This window comes from Anser cygnoides, chromosome 12 (genome assembly GCF_040182565.1).
Source record: "Anser cygnoides isolate HZ-2024a breed goose chromosome 12, Taihu_goose_T2T_genome, whole genome shotgun sequence".
Lineage (NCBI taxonomy): Eukaryota > Metazoa > Chordata > Aves > Anseriformes > Anatidae > Anser > Anser cygnoides.
This window is the reverse complement of record NC_089884.1, coordinates 7454278-7468433: the sequence shown is the minus strand read 5'-3', so window position 1 is coordinate 7468433 and position 14156 is coordinate 7454278. Positions and strand designations below refer to the sequence as shown.

The 14156-nt window shown below is 36.7% G+C and overlaps 2 long non-coding RNA genes across 10 annotated transcripts in view; both read right to left on the bottom strand.

Annotated features, from left to right (window-relative positions):
• LOC106033116 (uncharacterized) overlaps nt 1–11736 on the bottom strand; it is a 225571-nt gene extending 213835 nt beyond the window's left edge. For 5 of the 6 annotated variants that reach the window (XR_010834526.1, XR_010834528.1, XR_010834531.1 and 2 more), the window contains exons 1-2: nt 10383–11736; nt 1624–2095 (exon numbers count right to left, since the gene is read on the bottom strand). This is a non-coding gene — a long non-coding RNA (uncharacterized lncRNA). The remainder of the gene's footprint in view (nt 1–1623; nt 2096–10382) is intronic. The other variant, XR_010834529.1, reaches the window with a different exon arrangement.
• A 1046-nt stretch (nt 11737–12782) lies between these two features.
• The window catches only part of LOC106033263 (uncharacterized), a 52623-nt gene continuing 51249 nt past the window's right edge, over nt 12783–14156 (bottom strand). For all 4 annotated transcript variants that reach the window (XR_007165265.2, XR_007165269.2, XR_007165266.2 and 1 more), the window contains one exon: nt 12783–14060. This is a non-coding gene — a long non-coding RNA (uncharacterized lncRNA). The remainder of the gene's footprint in view (nt 14061–14156) is intronic.

Sequence of the window (14156 nt, the reverse complement as noted above, 5' to 3'; positions counted from 1 at the left end):
CTGTGTTTCTGTTCTAATCATCTGGTTTGTGGCTGTCTCAGGTGTTTTTCCCCCCTCTTCTCCCTCCACCCACATTAACCTTTCCTTGTGGACTTAAGTCTTTTCCTGTTGTGTTTTTGTGTCTTATTTTTATTTTTATTTTTTTTTTTTGGGGGGGGGGTGGTTCTTTTGGTTTTGACAGATACTTGATTTTCTGTTTGTAGACTTTTGGGACACTACATCATTTATCTGCACTAAATGACGCAGGACAATACAGGATCTGATTTTGATTGATTGTTTGTCTTCTATTTCATTACTAGAAATAAATGTTATTAAATAATAAATTTGATTGTCTTCTTCAAATTGGTTGAATTCTCAAGTCTATTCTTTCTCGCTTTTTAAAATCTTGCTAATATTATGAAACGTATTATGGGAAATTGTTCACTGCACAAGAAGTAGATTTAATAAAGATCTTTCCCCACACTCAATAATGACTGCTTTAAAACTATGCAAGTAAAAATTAATAACTATCATTCACACTTCTGTCTTCAAGTATTTAAGGGAGTTTTGTTTAGAAAGTTTCTTAATTTTAAGCTGATACAGAACGCAGCTTTCTGTTTCACTACATTGGTTTCAGAAGTAATAGAATTTTGACACAGCTAAGTTAGAACAAGGGTTACAAAAACATTTTCAGTAGTAAGACAAGGGTTTTACTTCTGGTATTTTGTGAAAAAAAAATGGGATCAATAAAAGTATTTACAGTGTATTACTGTGGGGAAAAAATAATTTGTATAGAAGTTACTGTGAGCTTTAGACTAATGGTCATAACTGTAAATGATATTGAAAAACAGATAAAATTAAATAAAGACTTGCAAAGTATAAATTTCCTGCTGGCAATCTAAAAAGGATTTTCTTGTTACTCACCCATGGGATTTGGGATTCTATCAAGGAAGCTTTCCTACTTGTCATACATCATTTCAAAGAGACATATATAGCCTGGAAACTGCTTTAAGGCAGCTGCAAGCAAGTGTCACTTTGAGTTAAATGCATTATTAAACTGTTGGGAAATTTCACATCATGGGTCATTTATCTATGCTAAATGGGTCAAAAGCCTCTACACACGCCTAGATAAATGAGAGAAGAGCAAAATTCTCCCTCGGGACGTAATACGTTGACAACCTCTTAGAATTCATGTTGTTATTTTTAGTAGATATGAGGAAAAATGACTTGCTAAGTACACTAATTCATAAAACCAGGTGCCAAATACCCATAAGAAAAGGTTACCAAATATTTCTGAATTTTGATGTTGCTTCATGCAAGGTATCAGTGAAATGAAGTATAATATGCTTTGGCTCTCTGTAATTAATGGCTGATTGCCGGTCCTAAAAGATCCATGTGGAATAACGCATATTTTACCAGCTTAGCTACTTTGGGAAGGAATAATGTGCGCACTTTGAACCAGGCATAGAGGTAATAGAAACAGAGCAATATAAAGTTTCCAAAACTTTTACATGTTATTACAATGTGATTTAATTTCCTTGCAGAAGAGGGACTTTGGTTTCTTAAATCCTTCAATGCCCATAACACGTTGCTGAGCATTCCCAGACACCATAGCATGCATCATCAAACAAAGTAGAAGCTGACCTGGTAGCCAGTTTTAGGAAATTAGCAGCAATGTGAAGTAACACGGTGAAGTGAGCTAGAAACAGTTCTTCACAGTGCATTGGTATTCTTTCGTGTTGAAAGATGAAGTTTTCCATCTCCTTGCGCGTTCATCCATCGAGCGGACCAGTCAAAAAATAGTTGAGCAAACAATTGCAAAGGGAGTGCCATCCTTTTAAATTACAAGCAATTTTACTTTCTTGTTAGCTGATAGATTTAAAAGTATATTTGGTATCAGTATTAGTTCATAACTCTGAGCTGGCTGAGTTCACACGAGCACTCAGCAGGTTTTCTGGCACTCAGAACACAGATGACCTCTGCAGACGAATCATGTCAGATCAGGACAAGTCAGCCTCTTTTTCAGCCAGAAGATTATGGGATATTTAACTGAATAAATAATTCACATCTAACACGTCAGGTAGATTTCCACTAGTGCTGAAGTTAGTGACTGAATCTGTGAAAATAGCATAGTTAGTTTGGTTACTCTCACCTGTGGCAGTGACATTTCTATCAGTGCATCACTGGCCTCAGCCCCCAGCACAGAGGCTTCCCTCTGGGAAGCTGATTCATTTCACTTCTTGTTTGTTTGTTTCTTTTTTACTGTTATGGTCAAATCATAGCAACCTGAGAGCACCAGCAATCCACCAGACTCAATGCACCAGGATGGGGGGTGATTTTCCTATCGAGCCCCATGAGGGCAGCATGATGATGAAGTCATCTAAATTAATTACTAGAAGAAATTTCTATGCAATCTGGAGAGCAATGAAAGTTTTTTTAATGTATTCCTAATCTAGTTTTATCTTGAAAACTTTTATTTATAACTAGTTACTGGTTACACATGTGAGGAATTTTATTTATTTATTTATTTTGGTCAGGAATGGCTGAGTCGCTTTTATTAAATCAAAAGTTCAGGTAATCTCAGCTCATTATAAGGTTTCTGACACAAACAAAAATATCAGTTTGAACAGGATAAATGTTTATGACTTGAGAAAAGACTGGCAGCTGTTCATTAACAGGCTAAATCATTCAAAATATCTTCTTATGAACTGGGTGCGAACACCATATATTAAACCTGGATATCATGAACAGGTGTCAGAAGGCCAAAATAAAATAACTAGGAGCAGATAAAGTAAACATATATATATGTAAAATATATAATTGCTCTTTAATGATAATACACCCTGTGAAATTCAACAACTTGAGTTTCCAATCTTGTATTAACAGACAGGAAATTAATAATAAATAGGTGATGGGCTACATTCAAATGCATTTCATTTTTTGTGTTTTTTTCCCCCCTTTTCTGGCTCTACCATAATTTTTGCAAGGACAACTGATGGCAGTCTTAGCAAACACTTTTCCTGTCTTAATCCATGGACCTTATTGCACTTCAGTCTGAATGAGCCCATAAAACATTTCCAGCACTACTTGATGGTTTTGCAAAAACTGTCTCCATGTCTTATTTTGATAGAGTACAGTGTTCAGTCTGTGTCTTGTTATAGGACCTTGAATATCACAAGCATTCATAGAAGACTGACCAAGATTCGAACCTTTATATAGTAACCTTTATATCATATCTAACACATGTAAGAATTTTAATATGAATGCAATAGGAATTCTGAAGAGAAAAGAAACCTGAAAAATTTTAATAAAGGATTATGACGTGATTAAAATATATTTTATCTTTCAGATTACTATATGGCTCTGAATTCTAGAAAACTTTCAGTTTATAGTATTTATCATAACCATAACATCAAATTCAAATTAAAGTTACATGAATGTAAGCTTTCTCTTTAACTATTTTTCATATTTATTATTTTGTAAATTATTTTCATGTGAAGAAGACCTATTAAAACTTTAGTATGTTAAAAAATTGATGAACCAAACAAAGCAAAGTGTTGCAAGACGTTTGACTGATGAACCAAGCAAAGCAAAGCAAAGCTGATCTGTTTAAACCAACTGACACTACTGGCATTATACCAAAATGTATAAACATGTAAGCTGACCTGCCAGTGCATTTTACAAAGACATCATTGAGAGCAAAATTAAGACATGTCTCATTAAAAATTTTCTCAGACACAGAATGTATATATCAAAGCCATGACACAGGCTCTAAATTAATTAACCTATTTTAAAGTACAAAATCTCTGTGCTAAGGTATTCTCTCTTGAAAGTTTCTGACAAGCTCCCTAGGTATCCTGATAGTCTTTTAAGCTTAATTGTCTTAATAATATAATAATAACTTATATCACCATTAAATTCTTACTTTGTTCCTCTTTATAAATGTACCAGGATGATATGAGAAACAGATATTATAAAACAGTTTCAAAGATTAGAAAATATTCCTGATGGTGTTCGTCACACAATGTGAGTAAGATTGTTTTACAGAGATTATTTTTAACATACTAGTTTTCTTCTATCCGTAGCTATTTTAGTGTACAATGCTTGTTGTCATAACGTACATCAGGCCATTTACAGTGTACACAATGACTCTAAATTAAATAAGCTAGATTTACTTAATTTGCTCAGTAATAACAATATTACATTATTTTAGCCAAATGTCTATGTCAAACTGAACAGAAATAAGAGGAAAGCAGTAATTAGTCTAGGTTAAAATATATCCTCAAAGGATATTAAATATGCAAGAGCTCATCCATGAAAATTAGACTGCAAGAGGTTACACCATGTATTGGCTTATTTTGTTACATATCAAATTATCTCTCATGAATAAATATATCTAATAATGTTTAACTCTATAATTTAATAGTGCCCTATTAAAAATATTTTCTGAATCAACCAAGCTGTGTATTTGATTTTCTATGATTATCAGATTTTAAGTACACAATAATTAAATGTGCAATTTGTACTGTCTTCTGCAAGCACAATTAAAAAGACTGTGCACTTTAATCCCTCAAATAGATAACTTCAATAAATACAAACTCTAGGACCTAGTACTTAACTTGAATAATAATATAAGTTAAGGAACATAACAAGGTGTGAAGTTCCCAAGAGGAAAAAGATTATTTTAGATCTCTTTGTTTATCGGAAGAAAAAAGAAAAAAAAAAAAAAAGTGCCTGAACTATTAAATTTGTTTGACATGCTTTGCAACATGAGCATTGTTGTACTCCCTTTCCCACAGCTACCAAGATCGTAGGTTTCTTAAAGGACTTCAAACCACATCTAATCTAGTGTAAAATTCTCACCTTGCTTGTCATTAGGCAGTGACACAATTTCCCTGTCAAACAGCTCTGAACTTGACTGACCCTCAAAACCTTCGCAGAGTTACCCACAGCTGAAAAGGAGCTGATCTGGGTAACCTTGCTGCCATTTGCTGCCACAAAGCACTAAGGGATACTTTGAAAAATGAACTTGGTTAATAGGTGCTGAGGAAGTACAGGTGACTTACAAGTCCCCGCATGCAGCATTAACCCAGAATCATCATTGCTCTCTCGCGATGAGAAATGATAGGAAGGACTGTTCTAGTTGCCATGGTGACCTCCGCTCAAATATTGCATCTCTCTCTCTTTTTCCTCAGGGTGCACGAAGATCTTTGAGGAGTTTTTGTTCCCTTTTCACTGGGCCCTGCCCCAGCATCAGGCCCAGCAACAGTGCCAGGCTGAACAAAGAGTGGGTGCTATTTGCTAATTCTAAAAACTCATGAAGATAAATTAGTCCCTTTCCTATCATGTTCCCTCCACCATAAGAAATGAAGATGAAGAGTGGAGCAATCAGCTAATTAACCCTCTTTTCCAGGCACAAAGAGCTGCATTACAATGTGACATTGCTCTGCCCTTTTCTTTTTGAGGTGTTTTCATGACCTATCAGAGTCTGCTCTATGAAAAGACCCTCTGCATCTGCTCTTGCAACCTGCTAATTACAATACTGTAATTAAACGCACACTGAAGCGATTGCCTTCATATATCACTGTGTGTGACAAGCAAAGAGTGACTTTCAGTTAAGACATACTTAGCTCCCCTCTTCCTGACTGAGGAAGCTGCAGACTTGTTTTTGGCTCGCCTGGTTTGACTGCTGCCTGAGGACACTGAAAATCCTGGTTGTCTGAGCTGCAGTTCTGTGAAACACATGTGCACGCATCCAGGCATGCAAATGGGCCAAAGTCACTGTGAGTATGTGGTAAAATCCCACTGAAGTTACTGCAACTGGGTACGGATAAGAGAGCAAAGTGCGTCCAGTGTAGCGGTTGCCCCATCTTCCCCTCAAACAGACAGCTTGTTTCTCAACTACTGTTTCAGATTCCTGCATCTCCCCAGAGATACAAGGTCACAACAATATCCTGGGTGTTTCTTGCTTTGATTCTTCATCCCTTCTGTGGTTTCAGCATTCCCAACCTCCTTTTCTCTACCAGAACAATAGTACTTAGTTCTTTTCTAGCAGCACTTCAGTCCCAAGGAGAGCAGAGCTTAAGATGTGATTTTGCTTGGTAAGGAACAAATAAATACATTTTTTGTTATAAGTGGGTTCTTTGGTTTTGATTCATTTTGTTGTTTGCTGTACAGTACACTTTGAGACTGTGTCTGAGCTAAACTTGCTTGAGGTCCACACCAGGAGCATTCAGATGTGCTCAGCTGTGGGATACACAGAAATTTCTGCAAATCACAGTGAGAAAACACAGCAAAAAAAAAAAAAAAAAAAAGTCCAGGCAGTGAAGGGAACACTACCTTACCATTGCCAGCAGTTATCTGGGGGGAAGTTATCTGCAGGGAAGCAGCAGTTATTTGCAGGAAAGCAAGGGGCACTGAGGAGAAGTCAGAGGACTTGATGGTCACCTCCTGTTTCCCAGCCACTACCACGCTCTGCTTCCTTACTCTGTCTTGATGGGATCACATCATTATCTGAGGGGGGGGGGGGAGAAAAAAAAAGTGGCCATAAAATACCAGTGCCTTTGAAGTGTAGACAAAATGCAGACACATCAAAATGTATTTTTCTTTTCTATACCTTTTTCTTAAATGAAATATAATGGTCAGCTTTAGGCTAGGTGCTGCCATGCGTTGCCGATGGGAAGTGAGAAACAACAGCAATAAATTCAGCTTTCTTCCTGAAGTACTGCTTGCAGCGTGAGGCAGCACTAATCAAAGTCAAATCACAAAGGTTTGGATTTCTTCCGTTCAGTACTAATACCTAAGGGCAAGATGGAGGAGAACTGTTTGATATCGAGCAGCCATATTCCCCACACTCTTTACCAACCAGTTTAATGAAAGCTCAGTAGGGTTACTCTATAGGAGATTAGAAATGGTATTAAATCATACCAAAACCTATCATTTGATGGCACTTCTGTAGCAGCATACACGAGCTGGAAGAGTTTACAGCCAGTACTACTGATATGAACAAAATGTGTTTTTTTCCACCAGTGAAACAAAGACAGTTACACCTATGAGTAAGTGTCACAGGACTGGGACCTATGATGCTAAGAACAAAATTAGAGGAAACAAACAGCAGGGATGCTATAAGAATGAAGCAGCCTGTGCACAGCATTTCTTTGAAGTATAATTACAGCCGCACTGAAGCATGAATGTAGCCTAACATATTTGCAACCACTGTAATCAGTGTAATCATGCTGCCATTTCATTTACTTTCACACATTCTGTTAAGGCATTAGGACTGCTGTGTAGACTGCTGGAATGATACAGTTAATACTGTCGATTTATTTTGTTCATGCTGATAAATCGTGTTGTTATTCTGCTAAATTCATACTTCCTTATGACTTTAAGGCTAAAGCAGCCCATTCCATAGTAGTATAAGAATTCTGCTTCTAGAATAAGAATAGAAGCCCAAACCAGATTTTGTTAGATTTTTAAAACCTTTACAAGACCTCATATCTGCTGTTAATTAGCAGTATTGGGACCAAATAAAAAGTAACGGATAACTCCCTCTCATAAAATTTTTCTTTCTAGTAGTTATTATTTAGTCACGGTGAACACAGTGAAAAAAAAAAAAAGAGAGAGAGAAGACACCAAGAATTTTAATCTTGCTGTCATTCTACACTGTTCCAAGTCTACCACTTCCAGTTTTCTTTCTTTAAGCAGGTGCATTAGCAAAATAAAATAATATAATGTGAATTGCCTTGAAGGTATAGAAGGTAATTAGAACACTATAGATAGCTAAGTGAAGCAAGGGCAGGGAAAAGAAATGTGCAAGGTTTAACATCTGCACTACCATACAGCCTTTGCAAAACAAGATACAAACTGATTTGGAATAAATTATCTTGCTGATTTATCATATTAATTATAAACCTCCCTTCTCTCAGATGGTTCTTCAATGCTGTTTGCATAAACGCAACAGAATGAAGTAAAATTACACGAGTGAAAGGGCAAATGATTTTTCTGCTGGTAAGGTGCTGGTGTTGATGTTTTTAATTTATCTTAAGTATGAATGTTGTATTTGCCTGAATTTTAAAGGAAAAATTCTGTGATACTTCCTAAACAAGGCCATGTAAAGAGGTAGTGGAAAATGGTAGAGTGAGTTTTTAATGAAAATTCCACACCTTGATGTCTACCTAGGATCTTAAACAGCTATGTCATAAGCAGACTCACAAGAATGGAATCTATATAACAATTAAAATACTAATGCTCTTCTAATCACTTAAGCACCTAGAGTGTGTATCAAGGTAATCACATTCATTGTAAATTTATATGCTGTTCATATCCTTGTAAGCATTTTGAAAGAAAGTGGTGCAGAAGACACAGGTGCCTAAATTAATAAACATTAGAAAATCAGCAAGAGATTTAACTACACTGGTTATTGTTTTCATTATTAAATAATTAGTTTGAACATCTTTGTACACCTGGTCCCAAATCATGGGATTCAATTACCTTGAATGGCTTTGGGCTGCTATTTGATCACTTAATATTAAATCTGCAAAGTACTGGGCATTAGGAAGGATATCTGGTGGAGGATACTGAGATTTCCCAGAAGTTTTGTGAAAAAGTTCACTAATCAGAACATTTTGGTTTGCAGATGCATTACTATAATTAATTAGGGAAAAGCTTTATTAAGAGTTTTTTTTAAAGGGCAGAGCTAAAGAAAAAGGTGGCAGGAAAAAGGCTGAATAGTGTCATTTAATCATTCTCTCAAGGAAGTATTTTCTTTACAGAACATGTATATTTGATACATAATTTAAGATATGTCATGTGTTCCTCCTAACTTTCCTACCATTTGCTAATATATACTGACTAGCTCACAGGTCCTGTCTTGTTCAGTTTCAAGAGTACTGAACTTGTTTTATTCCACCTCCAATATCTGCCTTGTGAGAATTCTGCAAATAGAAAATTCAGAAAAGCTTTATTTGAATTTAAGACCTCCAACAGGGTCCTAAACAATACACCTCTGAGCATTCATGATATATTTTTAAAATATCTTATGCCTTTAAGCAACAAACTGGAATAGTTCAGTGTAAAATTCCAGATTAAAAAAAAAAAAAAAAAAAGAAGAATTTAATTAAAAGCTGTAGGAAAGTTTCACATTGAATCTCAATGTTCTGCATGATGTTTACAATATGTAATTATTTTCCTGTAGAATTCAAGAAATAATAATTAAAAAACAACAACAACAACAAAAAACTCCTAAACATACTCTTTTAATAGCTTCAGTAGGATAAATGTGAACTAAATAAATCTAGACTTAGAGGAAGCAAGTATCCAGTATCTCACTTACTTTTACAGAAAGACATTAAATAACCAAGTGCCACTTCCACATATATACCCAGATAATGGATATAATTCCCACAAAAGTTTCAATAAGTCAAAGCATCCTTTTCCTTTCCAAAGTTTTTGAACATTCACTGATTGCAAAACCCTGTAATTTAACAGAAAATGTTTTTTTTTTCCTCTGCCTAAAAACTCACTAAAAGCAAATTACTGTGACCCTTCGAAGTATGACAGGAAAACATGGATGGAGAGTGTTTTCCAAATCTTGAAAAGGGCTAATTGATGTGAAACTATTTTCCAGGTCAAAACACAATAATGTAGGCAAGATTGACAAAGGAGTGATTTCAGTCTTCACCTGCATCTCTGTAACTTTCTGTTTCTCGTTGCTCTCAGTGACACAAAAGCAGGGACAATACTGGTGACAACCACTAACATTCTCAGACAATGGTATCCTGTTAAGGTAAGTTGCCGCAACAAAATCACACATTCTAGTATGTTTTTGTGGCATCATTTTAAGAGCTACAGAAGCTAGACTATATTTCAGATCTAAGACTTCTGCTGCATGCATTTCTGAATATGCCTGTTCACTCTGACTGTGAACAGACATGATGTTCATATTCATTAGATGTTAATTTTTGTGAATGATGTAATCTGCTCTCTGGTTAAGTATTGCATAAATTACTATTTTCAATTTGATTTGAATTAATTTTAAAAAAAATCCAGAAACAAACAAACAAACAAACAAACAAAAAAAACTCCCATGTACTTGTTTAAAATGTGCTTTGCAGGTACATTTGTATGAGTGAGACCTAGAGCTATGCCATGGAGATGACACAGAAGCTAGGAATTTGGAAATTCATTCTCTCTGTTACACCACTCAGTACCTGTCAAGGATGATGATGATAATAAAAGCAAATTAGGGCTAAAAGGCATTCATCAAACTTGTATTAGTTGCAAATTGATGGGCCTGCTGGGAAACTTCCCAACAGTCTTAGGCCACATTACTGAGACAGCCTAAACAGCAGGGATTTGGTACTTTGTTTGGTCTTATATATCATAAGCTTTTGTGAGATATTTACCATTTGAACTGATGTTAAGTTGGGCAGGTGTAAAATTCCACTTCTGTTAAGAATAGACCTTTCCTGCTCTTACATGATGGATAAAGGAGTGCATGGGTATTTCAGGAATACCTGTTTTTTGAAGAAAAAGAAAGTCAGAATTAGCATATTTGGTACAGTCAGTACAATAAATGTATATACAACATTGAATTTTTTCATATGAAAGCAATAAATATTTTAAAAATTAATCACTAATGAGTTTTACTGTCTCAGTCTGTTCTCACAGTATTAGAAATCAGCTCCTTCAAGTGACCATGTAGTCACCAAGGCTAAACCAGGGGTTTATATGCGTACATGTTCTTTAGGGGCAATATAAAATATAGGAGGAATGTTTCTTATTTTATTTTGAGTGGGGTTTGTTTGTTTTTTAATTAATGGAACAATACATTTCCCTGGTACATGCATGGTCTGTCCACCTAATCAGTATACTTTGGAGGCAATATGGCTTCATGGCAATGAATCAGCTTACCTTAGCTGCAGGCCTTGCAGCATTTTATTTATTTATTTTCCTTCATAGCGTCTCTGAGTCATCCTTGTTGGCGCCAGATCCCAGATTACTTTTCCTTGGGTGGAATTTCTCCCCAACACAAAATAAGACATAACACTGTCCTGGAGTAAAAATGATAGCTCCCTAATGGTAAAATTTTAAAACAATAAAAAGTGTACAGAAGTGTCTATTCCTTCTGCAGCACTAAATGATTTTAGGTGAGGAAAATTTGCAAGTGCCTAGAAATAATCTGCATGGCTGAACCTATTTGTCACAATAAGTATTGCACTGCAAAAATCAGAGACTGGAATTTGTATTTTAAACTGAAGTCTTCAGTTTTTCCTCAGATTCCCAGCATTTTGCCACTGATGTCCAAAGTCAGTCACCCAAGTACAGCTAGCCTCTTCAGGACTCTGGTTTATAACAGCATCCAGGGAATAGCTAGGGCCATTTTATACTGAAGAAGTTCCCAGCAGAACCGGTCATTTAGTGCAGAATAATTGTACAGGTAAGCACCTTGCTACGGTCACACAGTAGGAATCATAATACTGAAAAAGGTGAGATTTTTGGGGATTCTGCAGGTGTTAATTAGAACGATGAAGGTGAAAGTGTGTTTTCTGCAGTTGGTAGACACGGTTTTTGCTAGGCCCCTTTACAAGTACAGTTTGGGGAGGTTTTTGAATATATTCTTTGGAATCTATTTTGGAACATTTTTAATTGGAGGCCACATGTGTGTAGAGATAAATGTTTTAAGTCACTGGGCCTTGCTAAGGAGGCATTTGACTGCTGCCAAGCAGAGAAGTACACAGTAGTGTTATGCTGCTGTTGAAGTTAGGTAGGACTCAGGCTGGCTTAAGTTGTGTTTTGTTCCTGAAGTTTAGTTCAAGTTTTCAACAGTAACTTGCTTCAGAAGGAAAGAGGACGGGATAAGGACTAGTTAACTCTAGTGCTTTCCACAGGGTTAACCTGAGCAATCCCAGTTATAGCAATCCCAATTCTTCAAAGCAGACCCCAGAAACCCCAAGCTGACCTGATTTATATACAATTTAACATAGAAAATGTGTATGAGAAGGTGCCAGAGAAATCCCAAGACTAAACATTTTAGTGTAAAAATTGTGATATCAAGATTAAATGTTGGTAAGGTTAAGATGAAATACAGCTATAATCTAATTATGATCCTTTCTTATTCATGACATTTTCATTTTGCAGGTTATTTCCTTTATTTCTGTTCTTTTTGTTCTTGTGCATTTAGGATGCAATATCATCTTATGCAATCTCCCAATTAAAGGGCTTCTCCTGTAGCTCTAATCATCTCAAAGGTACTCTGATAAATGCCCCCATCTCTTAAAATGCTTTGAGATACAATAAGTGCCTCAGAATATGCAACCGTAAAAAAGATCAGCTACACTGACTACTTGCCATAAATTTTGTCTGAAATCTGGATCATCTGTGAAGATTTAAAGGAGCAGAATGGAATCCTGTCTGGAATCCTTTCTAATTTTCATGTAGAAGTCCTACAGAGTATCTGAATACCATGGAAGTTTACGGTATGCGCAAACCCAGACTGTAAGAGTCCAAATAAAAAAAAAAAAAAAATCAAGATAAGGGTGTAAGAACTAAATTGATTCATTCATGGAGGTTGCAGGTTTAGTTAATATAGTCCTGTCTCTTCTGGGATTAGTAAACCGGGTCACTTCTTTTTTCCATCCTCTATCATAAATTGACTTGCTGTTTTGGTTTGCTACATCAGCAGAATCAAATACAAACCAATTTTCTCAGTGCAATGAGGGTTGTACCAGTGAGAGAGTGGGGCTGATACATTAGCATTCCCACAGTCACATCTCCCCTATCACTTGCCCACAGTATTTTCTTGAGTGAGACTTTGCCTCATCCATTTCCACATCAACTCTTCTCATGCTAGGTTAGCAGTGAGAGGGAGGAAAGAGAGGAGCTTTAGGATTTTTCTGTTGATTTTGCTTCACCTGCCTTGAGCTGCACCTCAGGTATAAGAAAGGCAGGTGTGACTTGAGAGCTGTTAAGGTAAATACTAGAAACTGCTGGAGTGACAGATGATACTGGCATATTATAATATAGCCTAGAGGTAACAGGCTTGGGAAATTGCATCTAAAAGCTGCAGTGATTCCTCCAGTAGTAGATTGCTGTTGGTATCCGCTGACAGAAAGCACTGAAACCAAGATGCAGAAAAGGAAACAGCAGTCCTTCTTCTTTATATACAGCCCCGCTGGATGTTTGAGCTTTCAGATAGATTTTAAGGGGAAGAATCAAAGTGTGTGAATTTATGTTGCTTCTTAGGACTAAAATAAACTCTTCCTGCACCTCTCTGCACTTGTAAAGCGAGGCTAATGGCTCTGCCACTGTGAACTTTCAAGTCAAAGAAGCAGTCACCATGGGTTAGAGAAGCAGGAAATCTGCAAGTAACCGGAATAAAACAAAAAGGATCGGAGATAGCTTGTCACCCCATCGTGGGCAAAGTCGCCTCACCAGGACAAAAATTCTTTTTAGTGGGAGAGAGTAGTAACAGTGGGCATTAACATCACAGGGAACTCTTGTGTAGCTCCTGACAAGAACTTCCTTGAAAAAGATTTCCTTACTGTTTGAAGTATCTGCCCTGCCTGCACAGCAGACAGCTTGCTTTCTGACTACTGTCTTCCCTGTCTGCCCCCCTATGTGCTTCTCTGTTGTAACACCCTGTATTATTACAGGCACTCTCAGCACCTGGCTGCAGGAGTGAATCAAAGTGTTGTGGAGGTAGCATATCAATTTGGGTTTGTGCCATGGTAATAGTTATTTGACGGTTAAGTGGGATCATTTCAAAGACCTTTTTCTTCCTTTTCCCTATTTCTCGGTGCCCAGATCACTGCTTGAGCTGCCTTTCCCCTAAACACTATGTGCTCACCTTTTGTGACTGTCTAAAATAGAAAACCTCTGCTCTTGTCAAAAGGATAAACTGAAACAGTCACTTATCTGGCTGAGGAATTGCACACCGGAGTGCTCCATAACCACCTCCCAGCTGCCTGCTGCTGGCTGCAGACCCTTGCCCAGCTGCGACAGCTGCAGCCAGCAACATCAACGCATCCTTACCCGAGACCATCACAGTGCAGAGGATAAGCTGACCTCAAAGCTGTGAGCATCTGAAAGAAAGTGAACACAATCAAATAATCCGTTTTGAATTCATGGTACTTACAGAATCTCCACCCCCAAAAAAAAAAAAAAAAAAAAAAGGATTA